The sequence below is a fragment of the Oryctolagus cuniculus genome, chromosome 12, assembly GCF_051225735.1.
Source record: "Oryctolagus cuniculus isolate XC-2025 breed Fujian yellow rabbit chromosome 12, ASM5122573v1, whole genome shotgun sequence".
NCBI classification, from domain to species: domain Eukaryota; kingdom Metazoa; phylum Chordata; class Mammalia; order Lagomorpha; family Leporidae; genus Oryctolagus; species Oryctolagus cuniculus.
Window position 1 is genome coordinate 104,851,838 of NC_142878.1, and position 13,060 is coordinate 104,864,897.

Here is a 13,060-nt window from a genome sequence, read left to right on the forward strand (position 1 = left end):
GAAATCCAATTTTCCCAGCACCATTTATTGAATAGACTGTCCTTGCTCCAGGAATTGGTTTTAGATCCTTGATCAAATATAAGTTGGCTGTAGATGTTTGGATTGATTTCTGGTGTTTCAATTCTGTTCCATTGGTCTATCCATCTGTTTCTGTACCAGTACCATGCTGTTTTGATTACAACTGCCCTGTAGTATGTCCTGAAATCTGGTATTGTGATGCCTCCGGCTTTGTTTTTGTTGTACAAGATTGCTTTAGCTATTCGAGGTCTCTTGTGCCTCCATATAAATTTCAGCATCATTTTTTCCAGATCTGAGAAGAAGGTCTTCGGTATCTTGATTGGTATTGCATTGAATCTGTAAATTTCTTTTGGGAGAATGGACATTTTGATGATATTGATTCTTCCAATCCATGAGCATGGAAGATTTTTCCATTTCTTGGTATCCTCTTCTATTCGGGTTCTAGGAGTTCCTGAAGGCATGGAGAGGGAGAAAGGATTAGAAGGCCTTTTTAGTGAGATATTAGCAGAAAATTTCCCAGGTTTGGAGAAGGACAGAGAAATCCTAGTACAGGAAGCTCACAGAACCTCTAATAAACACGACCAAAAGAGATCCTCACCACGACACGTTGTAATTAAACTCTCCACAGTGAAACATAAAGAAAAGATCCTAAAATGTGCAAGAGAGAAACGTCAGATTACTCTCAGAGGATCTCCAATCAGACTCACAGCTGACTTCTCATCAGAAACTCTACAAGCTAGGAGGGAATGGCGAGATATAGCCCAGGTACTAAGAGAGAACAACTGCCAGCCCAGAATATTATATCCTGCAAAGCTCTCATTTGTGAATGAAGGTGAAATAAAGACTTTTCATAGCAAATAGAAATTGAAAGAATTTGTTGCCACTCGTCCAGCCCTGCAAAAGATGCTTAAAGATGTGTTACACACAGAAACACAGAAACACGGTCATCAATATGAAAGAAGGTAAAGGAAGGAAACCAAGGAAGGAAACCTCACAGCAAAAGACCACAGGGAATTCAAAGCATATATTAGAACTTATCTTTGGCAAATGGCAGGGCAAAGTTACCACTTATCATTAGTCACATTGAACGTGAATGGCCTGAACTGTCCAGTTAAAAGACACCGATTGGCTGATTGGGTTAAGGAACAAAACCCATCTATTTGCTGCTTACAAGAAACACATCTTTCCAACAAAGATCCATACAGACTGAAAGTGAAAGGCTGGAAAAAGATATACCATGCCAACAGAAATGAAAAAAGAGCGGGCGTAGCCATCTTAATATCGGACAACATAAACTTTATCACAAAAACTGTTAAGAGAGACAAAGAGGGACACTATATCATGATTAAGGGATCAATTCAACAGGAAGATATAACAATTATCAATGTATATGCACCTAACTACAGGGCACCAGTTTATCTAAAAGATTTATTAACAGACTTAAAGGGAGACTTAGACCCCAATACAGTAGTACTGGGGGACTTCAATACTCCACTCTCAGAAATAGACAGATCATCCGGTCAGAAGATCAACAAGGATACAGTAGATTTAAAGACACTATAGCCCAAATGGATCTAACAGATATATACAGAACTTTCAATCCTACAGCTAAAGATTTTACATTCTTCTCAGCAGTACATGGAACCTTCTCTAGGATTGACCACATACTAGGCCATAAAGCAAGTCTCAGCAAATTCAAAAGAATTAGAATCATACCATGCAGCTTCTCAGATCATAAAGGAATGAAGTTGGAAATTAGCAACTCAGGAATCCCTAGAGCATACGCAACCACATGGAGATTGAACAACATGCTCCTGAATGAACAATGGGTCATAGAAGAAATCAAAAGAGAAATCAAAAACTTTCTGGAAGTAAATGAGGATAACAGCACAACATACCAAAACTTATGGGACGCAGCAAAAGCAGTGTTAAGAGGAAAGTTTATATCAATAGGTGCCTACATCAAGAAATTGGAAAGGCACCAACTAGATGAGCTTTCAATTCACCTCAAGGATCTTGAAAACCTACAGCAAACCAGACCCAAATCTAGTAGGAGAAGAGAAATAATTAAAATCAGAGAAGAAATCAACAGGATTGAATCAAGAAAAACATTACAAAAAATCAGCCAAACGAGGAGCTGGTTTTTTGAAAAAATAAACAAAATTGACACCCCATTGGCCCAACTAACTAAAAAAAGAAGAGAAAAGACCCAAATCAATAAAATCAGAGATGAAAAAGGAAAGGTAACAACAGACACCACAGAAATAAAAAGAATCATCAGAAATTACTACAAGGACTTGTATGCCAGCAAACAGGGAAACCTATCAGAAATGGATAGATTCCTGGACACATGCAACCTGCCTAAATTGAACCAGGAAGACATCGAAAACCTAAACAGACCCATAACTGAGACAGAAATTGAAACAGTAATAAAGGCCCTCCCAACAAAGAAAAGCCCAGGACCAGATGGATTCACTGCTGAATTCTACCAGACATTTCAAGAAGAACTAACTCCAATTCTTCTCAAACTATTCAGAACAATCGAAGAAGAGGGAATCCTCCCAAATTCTTTCTATGAAGCCAGCATCACCTTAATTCCTAAGCCAGAGAAAGATGCAGCACTGAAAGAGAATTACAGACCAATATCCCTGATGAACATAGATGCAAAAATCCTCAATAAAATTCTCGCCAATAGAATGCAACAACACATCAGAAAGATCATCCACCCAGACCAAGTGGGATTTATCCCTGGTATGCAGGGATGGTTTAATGTGCGCAAGACAATCAATGTGATACACCACATTAACAGACTGCAGAAAAAAAACCATATGATTATCTCAATAGATGCCGAGAAAGCATTTGATAAAATACAACACCCGTTCATGATGAAAACTCTAAGCAAACTGGGTTTGGAAGGAACATTCCTCAATACAATCAAAGCAATCTATGAAAAACCCACAGCCAACATCCTATTGAATGGGGAAAAGTTGGAAGCATTTCCACTGAGATCTGGTACCAGACAGGGATGCCCACTCTCACCACTGCTATTCAATATAGTTCTGGAGGTTCTAGCCAGAGCTATTAGGCAAGAAAAAGAAATTAAAGGTATACAAATTGGGAAGGAAGAACTCAAACTATCCCTCTTTGCAGATGACATGATTCTTTATTTAGGGGACCCAAAGAACTCTACTAAGAGACTATTGGAACTCATAGAAGAGTTTGGCAAAGTAGCAGGGTATAAAATCAATGCACAAAAATCAACAGCCTTTGTATACACAGACAATGCCATGGCTGAGGAAGAACTTCTAAGATCAATCCCATTCACAATAGCTACAAAAACAATCAAATACCTTGGAATAAACTTAACCAAGGACGTTAAAGATCTCTACGATGAAAATTACAAAACCTTTTTTTTTTTTTTTTTACAGGCAGAGTGGACAGTGAGAGAGAGACAGAGAGAGAAAGGTCTTCCTTTGCCGTTGGATCACCCTCCAATGGCCGCCGCTGCAGCCGGCGCACCGCGCTGATCCGATGGCAGGAGCCAGGATCCAGGTGCTTTTCCTGGTCTCCCATGGGGTGCAGGGCCCAAGCACTTGGGCCATCCTCCACTGTACTCCCTGGCCACAGCAGAGAGCTGGCCTGGAAGAAGGGCAACCGGGACAGAATCCGGCGCCCCAACTGGGACTAGAACCCGGTGTGCCAGTGCCGCAAGGCGGAGGATTAGCCTAGTGAGCCACGGCGCCGGCTATCGCTGTCTTTTTCATCCCTAAAGCAGGATGCTCTTGGACAGTTAGAACAACCAGGGCAGGGATTCCATGTTAAGTCACGGTCAGACCTTCAAAAACTTTACAAATCAGAAAAGTATAACTTCTGTGAGACCCTGTGTTCTGACTTCCAGGTCAGCGAATCTGATCGCTACCTGAGAGTCCTCCACCTTGTTCTCCCACAGCACAGTCTGCCCTCCGAGGGCTTGCGTTGGCTTCTCCCGTAAGGCTGTGGCTGGCTCTAGTAAAGAGGCTGGAGCCCTCTTGAGGTGGGTGCACTCCCACAGGGGGCTTTGGGTAACTAGTTCTTTACCTAAGAGGTCTAATTCTTACTGGTGGGATTAGGACACTGGGACCAGCCAAGAGGAGGGATGTGTGACGAGGGTAGCTTCGGCTTATTCTGAAATCACGCCTAGAGGTAAATTCCCTTGCCACCTGCGGCTGTGTCCCTGGGGGCAGGGACGGATCCCATATTTTCTTCCCCCTCTTCCCGCCAGTGCCTCACCTCCCCCCAGAAGCTTTTACTTTTGGTTCGTTTTTGTGTTGTCAGTGCTAGGTGGTGGGAAAGAACAGTCATAAACAGATATTACAGGAAGTGTGTCTGGGTGCTGCTCCTGAAATTTGCACAAAAAACCACATATCCGGTTTTTACGTCAACAGTTACCTCTTTGGCAAATGGGACCTTGGGCAATCAGTAAGCCTTTCTGGCTTGCTCTGACTTGGTCTTTAAAATGCATCTCATTGTGTATTTTATTATTTTTAAAAAATGAAGGATTTTTTTAAAAGGATTTATTTATTTGAAAGAGTTCGAGGGACATACACACACACACACACACACACAATCTTCATCTCTTGGTTCACTCCCCAGTTGGCCACAAGGAGCCAAGTACTCCATCTGGGTCTCCCATATGGATGGGAGGGGCCCAAACACTTGGGCTATCCTCTGCTGCTTTTCCCAGGCCATTAGCAGGGGGCTGTATCAAAAGTGAAGCAGCCAGGACACAAACTGGCATCCATATGGGATGCCTGCGTTGTAGGTGGTGGCTTTACCTGCCATACCACAGTGCCAACCCCATCAAGGTTTTTATGAACCTCAACTATGACCTCATGTCACAGAAAAAAATTTAAAACAAATCATAGACCTAAATAAGCTTCAAGTGTACACTTCTAGAAGAAACTATATGAGCAAATTTTTTTTTTTTGACAGGCAGAGTGGACAGTGAGAGAGAGAGAGACAGAGAGAAAGGTCTTCCTTTTGCCGTTGGTTCACCCTCCAATGGCCGCTGTGGCCGGCGCGCTGTGGCTGGCGCACTGCGCTGATCCGATGGCAGGAGCCAGGTACTTCTCCTGGTCTCCCACGGGGTGCAGGGCCCAAGCACTTGGGCCATCCTCCACTGCACTCCCTGGCCACAGCAGAGAGCTGGCCTGGAAGAGGGGCAACCGGGACAGAATCCGGTGCCCCGACCGGGACTAGAACCTGGTGTGCCTGCGCCGCTAGGCGGAGGATTAGCCTAGTGAGCCGCAGCGCTGGCTTATGAGCAAATTTTCATAACTGTGGACCAGGGAAAGATTTCTTAGAGCACACAAAGTGGCAGACATGCTGTGGCAGGTTGAGCCCTCAGTGACACCAGCATCCCACGTCAGAGTGCCTGTTTGAGTCCCAGCTGCACAATTCAGCTCCCTGCTAATATGTCTGAGAAAGCAGCAGAAGATGACACAAATGCTTAGGTCCCTGCCACCCATGTGGAATACCCAAACAGAGTTCCAGGCTCCTGGCTTCCAGCCTGGCCCAGCTTATGCCTTTGTGGCCAACTGGGGAGTGAACCAGCACATGGAAGCTCGCTTGCTCTCTCTCTTTCCCTCTCCCTCCCTCTGTAACTCTGCCTTTCAGATAAATAAATATTTTAAGAAAAATAAAGGACCACAGAAAGCCTGAACCAGAAAAGAAAAAACATTGGTGACTTATGACTTATCAAAATTTTAAAATTCGGCCGGCACCGCAGCTCAATAAGCTAATCCTCCACCTTGCGGCGCCGGCACACCGGGTTCTAGTCCCAGTCGGGGCGCTGGATTCTGTCCCGGTTGCCCCTCTTCCAGGCCAGCTCTCTGCTATGGCCCAGGAGTGCAGTGGAGGATGGCCCAAGTGCTTGGGCCCTGCACCCCATGGGAGACCAGGAGAAGCACCTGGCTCCTGCCTTCGGATCAGCGCGATGCGCCGGCCGCAGCGCGCCAGCCGCGGTGGCCATTGGAGGGTGAACCAACGGCAAAGGAAGACCTTTCTCTCTGTCTCTCTCTCTCGCGCGCGCGCTTTCGCTCTCTCACTGTCCACTCTGCCTGTCAAAATAAATAAATAAATAAATAAAAATAAAAAATGTTTTTAAATTCTATTCTTAAAAACATACCATTAAGAACTCAAACAGGGGCGTGGGGGTGTGACATCACGGTACAGTGTGTTAAGCCACCACTCATGACACTGTCATCCACATTGGAGCTCTGCTTTGGGTTGCAGTTGCTTTTCTTCTGATCTAGCTTCCTCCTGATGCGCCTGGGAAAGCAGCAGCAGATGGACCAAGTACTTGAGTCCCTGCCATCCACTCGGGAGACCCGAATGGAGTTCTAGGCCCTTGGCTTCCGCATGGCCCAGCCCTGGCTGTTGCAGCCATCTGGGGAGTGAACCAGCAGAGGGAAGATCTGTTTCTCTCTGTCTTTCCCTCTCTCTCTTCTGCCTTTCGAACAACTAAATAAGTCTTAAACAAAAGAACTCAAATTGGGGTATTAGAATTATAGTTCATGAAAGCTATGAAACAAAAAAAAATAAGCAGAGGCAATACACAGAATGGAAGACACCCCATAATGTGCAGAATTTGTGTCCAGAATATCCACAATACTCTCATAACTCAGTAACAACATAACCATCAACCTAATTTTAAAAACGGGCAAATATTTCCCCAGAAAAAAATATTTAAATGGCCTACAGACATGGAAAAGATGCTCAACCCCAGTCATTAGTCATCAGGAAAATGCAAATTCCAACCACAGAAAGGTCAAGGCACAGCCTTCACAAGGTCACGAGAAGAGGCCTGGCCACGCCAAGCTCTGGGGAAGATCTAAAGCAGCTGGAACGTTTTTTTTTTTTTAAGATTTAATTAAAGTCAGAGTTACAGAGAGAAAGGAGGAGGCACAGAGAGATATTCCATCCCCTGGTTCACTCCCCAGATGACCACAATGACCAGCGTGGGGCCAGCCCAAAGCCAAGACCCGGAAGCTTCACTCGGGTCTCCCGTATGGGTGGCAGGGGCCCAAACACTTCGGCCATCATCTGCTGCTTTTCCCAGGCCAGTAGTGGGGAGCTGCATCAGAAGCAGAGAGGCTGGGACACAAGCTGGTGCCTATATGTGATGCCAGCATCGCAGGTGCCGGCTTTACCTGCTATGCCACAGCGCCAGCCCCAGCGGCTGGAACTGCTACAGAGATTTCTTATAAACACATCCTTACTGTAAGAACTGAAATTCTACTCCTGGGAGTTTACCCAAAAAGAAATAAAAGCATGTATTCATACTATTTATGCATAACAACCCAAATTGGAAACAACCAACGTGTCTATCAGTAGGTGAGTACATCAACAAATCCTGGACTCTATACAATGGAATATTACTCAGCAATGACAAGGAATGAAATATTGGGACAAACAATGAATACCTTTCACAAGCCCAGTGTTCAGTGAAGGAAACCAGTCATAAAACAGCACTTAGTACATGGTATCACTGATATGAAAGTTTATAAAAGATAAACCAAATATACTCATCTAAGGCAGAGAGCACACCAGTTGTTGCCCTGGGCTGGGGTTGTGGGGCTGACTGGGAAGGACTTCATAGTATAATAAAATGTTCTACATCTTTGTGGTGGTAGCTATGTGTATGTCTAAATTTGTCAAAAGTCATAGAGTTGTATGCTTTTTTTTTTTTTAATTATTTGACAGGTAGAGTTTTAGACAGTGACAGAGAGAAAGGTCTTCCTTCTGTTGGTTCACTCCCCAAATGGCCGCTACGGCCAGCGATGCGCTGATCCGAAGCCAGGAGCCAGGTGCTTCTTCCTGGTCTCCCATGCGGGTGCAGGGGCCCAAGCACTTGGGCCATCCTCCACTGCACTCCCGGGCCACAGCAGAGAGCTGGACTGGAAGAGGAGCAACCGGACTAGAACTCAGCACCCATATAGGATGCCGGTGCCGCAGGCGGAGGATTAACCAAGTGAGCCACAGCACCGGCCCCGAGATGCATGCTTTCAACTTACAGATAAATATCTCAGCGACATATACAAAATGCTCCTGTGAAAAATAATAAACATTCACCTTACAAATACTAATGCTAAGTGGAATATTATTCATTCTGTGAATAAAACCAGGAAGCGCTATGATTGCATCCCCTTGTCAGTGTGAATTAAGGATGCTCCCCGTGTGGTTCCCTCTGGTTCCGGCGTCTCCTCTGTTTCAGTGGCGTGTTCCTAGGTGGGCTGTGTCCAGTGTCTTCTGCAGCAGACTTCTGCGTGTGCTGCTCTCTCTTCCTGGACAGTTCCCTGCCTCCTGGCCTGGCTCCTGCTCACTCATCCTGTGGATTTCAGTGCGAAGGTCATCGCGGGAATACCTCCCCTGGCGAGCGTACATCCCACTGTGGACTCTCAAAACAATGCTAACTTGATTACAGGGTCATATTAGTGTAATTTAAAAACCAATGCATCGGTTCCATCATCAGCTGTCAAGTTCTATGAGAGCAGGAAGCATGCCTGTTTTGGCTTACTGTTTATCTCAGAGCTTTGAGAACAAAGAGGAGTGAACGTTAACTGGCTTTGGACTGATAACACGCAGGTGGGGAGAGGCTGAACACCCTGTTCTCAGTAATGACATGGAAAACAGTGAAGACTGTTGGCTGACTGATTTCTGTGTGCTAGGAACTCTGGCTAATCCCTGTTAATCTTCATGACAATGAGAGAAAAAAAAAACACCAACCAACAAGTATCTCCACAAATGCTTAAAAATAAACACAGCAGGCCGGCGCCGCGGCTCACTAGGCTAATCCTCCGCCTAGCGGCGCCGGCACACCGGGTTCTAGTCCCGGTCGGGGCGCCGGATTCTGTCCCGGTTGCCCCTCTTCCAGGCCAGCCCTCTGCTGTGGCCAGGGAGTGCAGTGGAGGATGGCCCAGGTGCTTGGGCCCTGCACCCCATGGGAGACCAGGAAAAGCACCTGGCTCCTGGCTCCTGCCATCGGATCAGCGCGGTGCGCCGGCCGCAGCGCGCCGGCCGCGGCGGCCATTGGAGGGTGAACCAACGGCAAAGGAAGACCTTTCTCTCTGTCTCTCTCTCTCACTGTCCACTCTGCCTGTCAAAAAATAAATAAATAAATAAAGAAAAAAAAAAATAAACACAGCAATTCAAGAAACAAGAATAAGGAAGGCGACATGATGCTTTCAAAGGAACACAACAACACTTCAGCACTAGAATGTGAAAATGAAGCGACTGAAGAAATGCTGGAAATGGAATTCAAAAACTTGATCACAGGATTACTTAGGAGTGATCAGGAGCAAATCCATACATGACATGAATTAACATTTTTTCCTCATGAAATTGAGATTTTAAAGAATAATCAAAATGAAATATTAGAAATGAAGAATTCAATAGATCAAATAAAAATGCAGTGGTAAGCATTTGGTGAGGTAGGCTTGGTGAGGCAGAAGAAAGAACATCTGAGTTAGAAGACAAATCTCTGGGGGGCTGGCGCCATGGCGCACTACGTTAATACTCCACCTGCGGCGCTGGCATCCCATATGGGTGCCGGTTCTAGTCCTGGTTGCTCTTCTTCCAGTCCAGCTCTCTGCTGTGGCCCGGGAGGGCAGTGGAGGATGGCCCAAGTGCTTGGGCCCTGCACCCACATGGGAGACCAGGAAGAAGCACCTGGCTCCTGGCTTCGGTTTGGTGTAGCTCTGGCCGTAGCGGCCATTTGGGGAGTGAACCAGTGGAAGGAAGACCTTTCTCTCTGTCTCTCTCTCTCTCACTGTCTGTAACTCTACCTGTCAAATAAATAAATAAAATCTTTTAAAAAAAATAAAAAAAGAAGACAAATCTCTGGAAATCTCAGACCAAGAGAACAAAAAAAGGAGAAGTACTGTTAGAGGATCTCTAATTAGACTTACAGCTGACTTCTCATCAGAAACCCTACAGGCTAGGAGAGAATGGTAAGACATAGTCTAAGTCTTAAGGAAATAAAACTGTCAACTCAGAATATTGTACCCTGCAAAGCCCTCATTTATGAATGAAGGAGAAATAAAGACCCTCGATAACAAACAGAAATTGACAGAATTTGTCACCACCCATCCAGCCTTACAAAAGATTCTTAAAGATACGCTACACACAGAAACATGGTCATCACTATGAAAGAAGGGGAAGGCAGAAAATCTCCCAATAAAAGTACAAAGGAGGGGCCGGCACTGTGGCGCAGTGGGTTAAAGCCCTGGTCTGAAGCGCCAGCATCCCATATGGGTGCTGGTTCTAGTCCTGCTGCTCCTCTTCCTATCCAACTCTCTGCTATGGCAGCAGCAGATGTCCTTGGGCCCCTGCACCCACTTGGAAGACCCAGATGAGGCTCCTGGCTCCTGGCTCCTGGCTTCCAATTGGTACAGCTCTGGCTGTTGTGGCCATCTGGGGAGTGAACCAGCGGATGGAAGACCTCTCTCTCTCTGTCTCTATCTCTCTCTCTAACTCTGTCTTTCAAATAAATAAAATAAATCTTTTTTTAAAAAAAGTACAATGGAAATCCAAGGTAAACAATAGGAATATTTATGGGAAAATGCCAGGGCTAAATAGTTGCTTATCAATTGTCACCTTGAATGTAAATGGCCTCAACTCTCCTGTTAAAAGATACAGACTGGTTGAATGTATTAAAAAAAAAAAAAGGTATCTATTTGCTGCCTACAAGAAACACCTCTCACCAACAAAGATACATACAGACTGAAAGTGAAAGGATGGAAAAAGATATTCCATACTAACAGAAATCAAAAAAAGAGCTGGTGTAGCCATCCCAATATCAGACAAGACAGACTTTAATGTAAAAACTGTTAAAAGAGACAAAGAAAGGCACTATGCAATGATTAAGGGGTCAATTCATCAGGAAGATGTGACTATAATAAATGTATATGTACCTAATTACAGGTCTCCTGGCTATTTAAAAGAAATATTAGTGGATCTAAAGGGAGACATAAACTCCCATACAAAAGTAATGGGGAACTTCAATACCCCGCTTTCAGAATGGACAGATCAACCAGACAGAAAATCAGCAAGAAAACAATAGTTAATCAATACTACAGACCAAATGGACATAACAGATAGTTACAGAACTTTTCATCCTACAGTTGCAAAAAACACATTCTCATCAGTGCATGGAACTTCCTCTAGGATAGACCACAGGCTAGGCCATAAAGCAAGTCTCAGCAAATTTAAAAAAAAAAAAATCAAAATCATACCATGCATCTTCTCTGACCACACTGGAATGAAGCTGGACGTCAACAACTCCAGAATCTCTAGAACATATGCAAACACACGGAGACTGAACCAGTGCTCCTGAATGAACAGGGGTCAGAGAAGAAATCAAAAGAGAAATCAAAGAACTGCTGAGGAACAGTTTGTTTTTTCACACTATTTTTTGAACTCTTTACTTATTATAGAGTTAATATTCAGTGTGTAAAGTTAATTGAAAATAGATTTTAGTAAAAATTAAGAATGGGGCCGGTACCGTGGCTCACTAGGCTAATCCTCTGCCTGCGGTGCTGGCACACCGGTTTCTAGTACCGGTCGGGGTGCCGGATTCTGTCCTGGTTGCTCCTCTTCCTGTCCAGCTCTCTGATGTGGCCCGGAAATGCAGTGGAGGATGGCCCAGTCCTTGGGCCCTGCACCCCATGGGAGACCAGGAGAAACACCTGGCTCTTGGCTTTGGATCAGCACGGTGCGCCGGCCGCAGTGGCCATTGGAGGGTGAACCAATGGTAAAGGAAGACCTTTCTCTCTCTCTCTCTCTCTCTCTCACTGTCCCCTCTGCCTGTCAAAAAAATAAAAAAATTAAAAATAAATAAAAAAATAAAAATTAAGAATGGGAATAGGAGAGGGAGGAGGAAGAAGGGTGGGAGAGCGGGTGGGAGGGTGGGCATGGTGGGAAGAACCATTATGTTCCCAAAGTTGTATTTCTGAAATGCACGAAGTTTGTATACCTTATATAAAATGTTTCTGGGGGAAAAATCCTCATGAAAACCCTCTGTACTCCCAGACTACTGCAGACAAAGTCTTAACACCAGAAAGGAACTGTCCCAGGTCAGAGGGTTGGGACCCCCAGAGCTCAGCACTCCACCTCTCCCCCTTCCTTTCCACAAGTGGAAACTGCACGTGAAGTCCAGTGGGAGAAGAGGTTCCCCCCGAGGGTGACCTCTGGCAGGTAGCTGGGTGTCCTCATGCCCTCACTGTTGCACTCCGCCCTTTAATGCTCGTCTCCCAGGAGGAGGGCCCTGATGGAACTGACTGGCCAATCATCTGGATCTGGAGACTTTCTGCAGCAGGTGCAAAGTTGCTGACAAGGAAAATGCTGCTTCCTCACACCCCGCAGACTGTGAAAATACAACCAGCCCTTTCTCTGTCACTGGTAGCTCTGGGCACTTATTTCTGCTGGAAGATGCTGTTAGGGTCACAGCAGCAGGACGTGCCATGACTAAAGCGTTTTTCCACAGTGCTGGTGGGTTTCTCAGACTCAGCTGCCTTGTGATCACGGGCAGCATTTTCAAGACAGCTGACTGGGCCCAGGGCGATGAGTTATTGCTGTAACAGAGGAAATCTAGCTGCCTCACATGAGATCCAAACCCATGACCAATGTTCCCTTCAACTATCTTAGAGCAGAGGGTGCATGCTTGTGCTGAGTGACAGAAGCGAGCATTTATAGGGAGAGTTTATTGTTATAAACACTCGCAACCCAGTTATCTTGACACAATTTCATTTCCGTTGACCCTGCTTCCTATTTCAGTGTGAGCCTCCACACCTCCTCCCACCATCCTGTGGGTGACTACAACCAGCTCTGCTTTATTGTTCTTTCCTTACTGTGAATCGATTACTCTGGGCCTGACCTCTACACACACACATTAGCCCCCATCCTTACTGCGTCTGCAGTAACGGCTCTGCTGCCTCAGACTTCCCCATCATCATTTCCCCTCTCGACTGACTCAGTCCTGTTAGCACACAAACTTGCTGGGCTC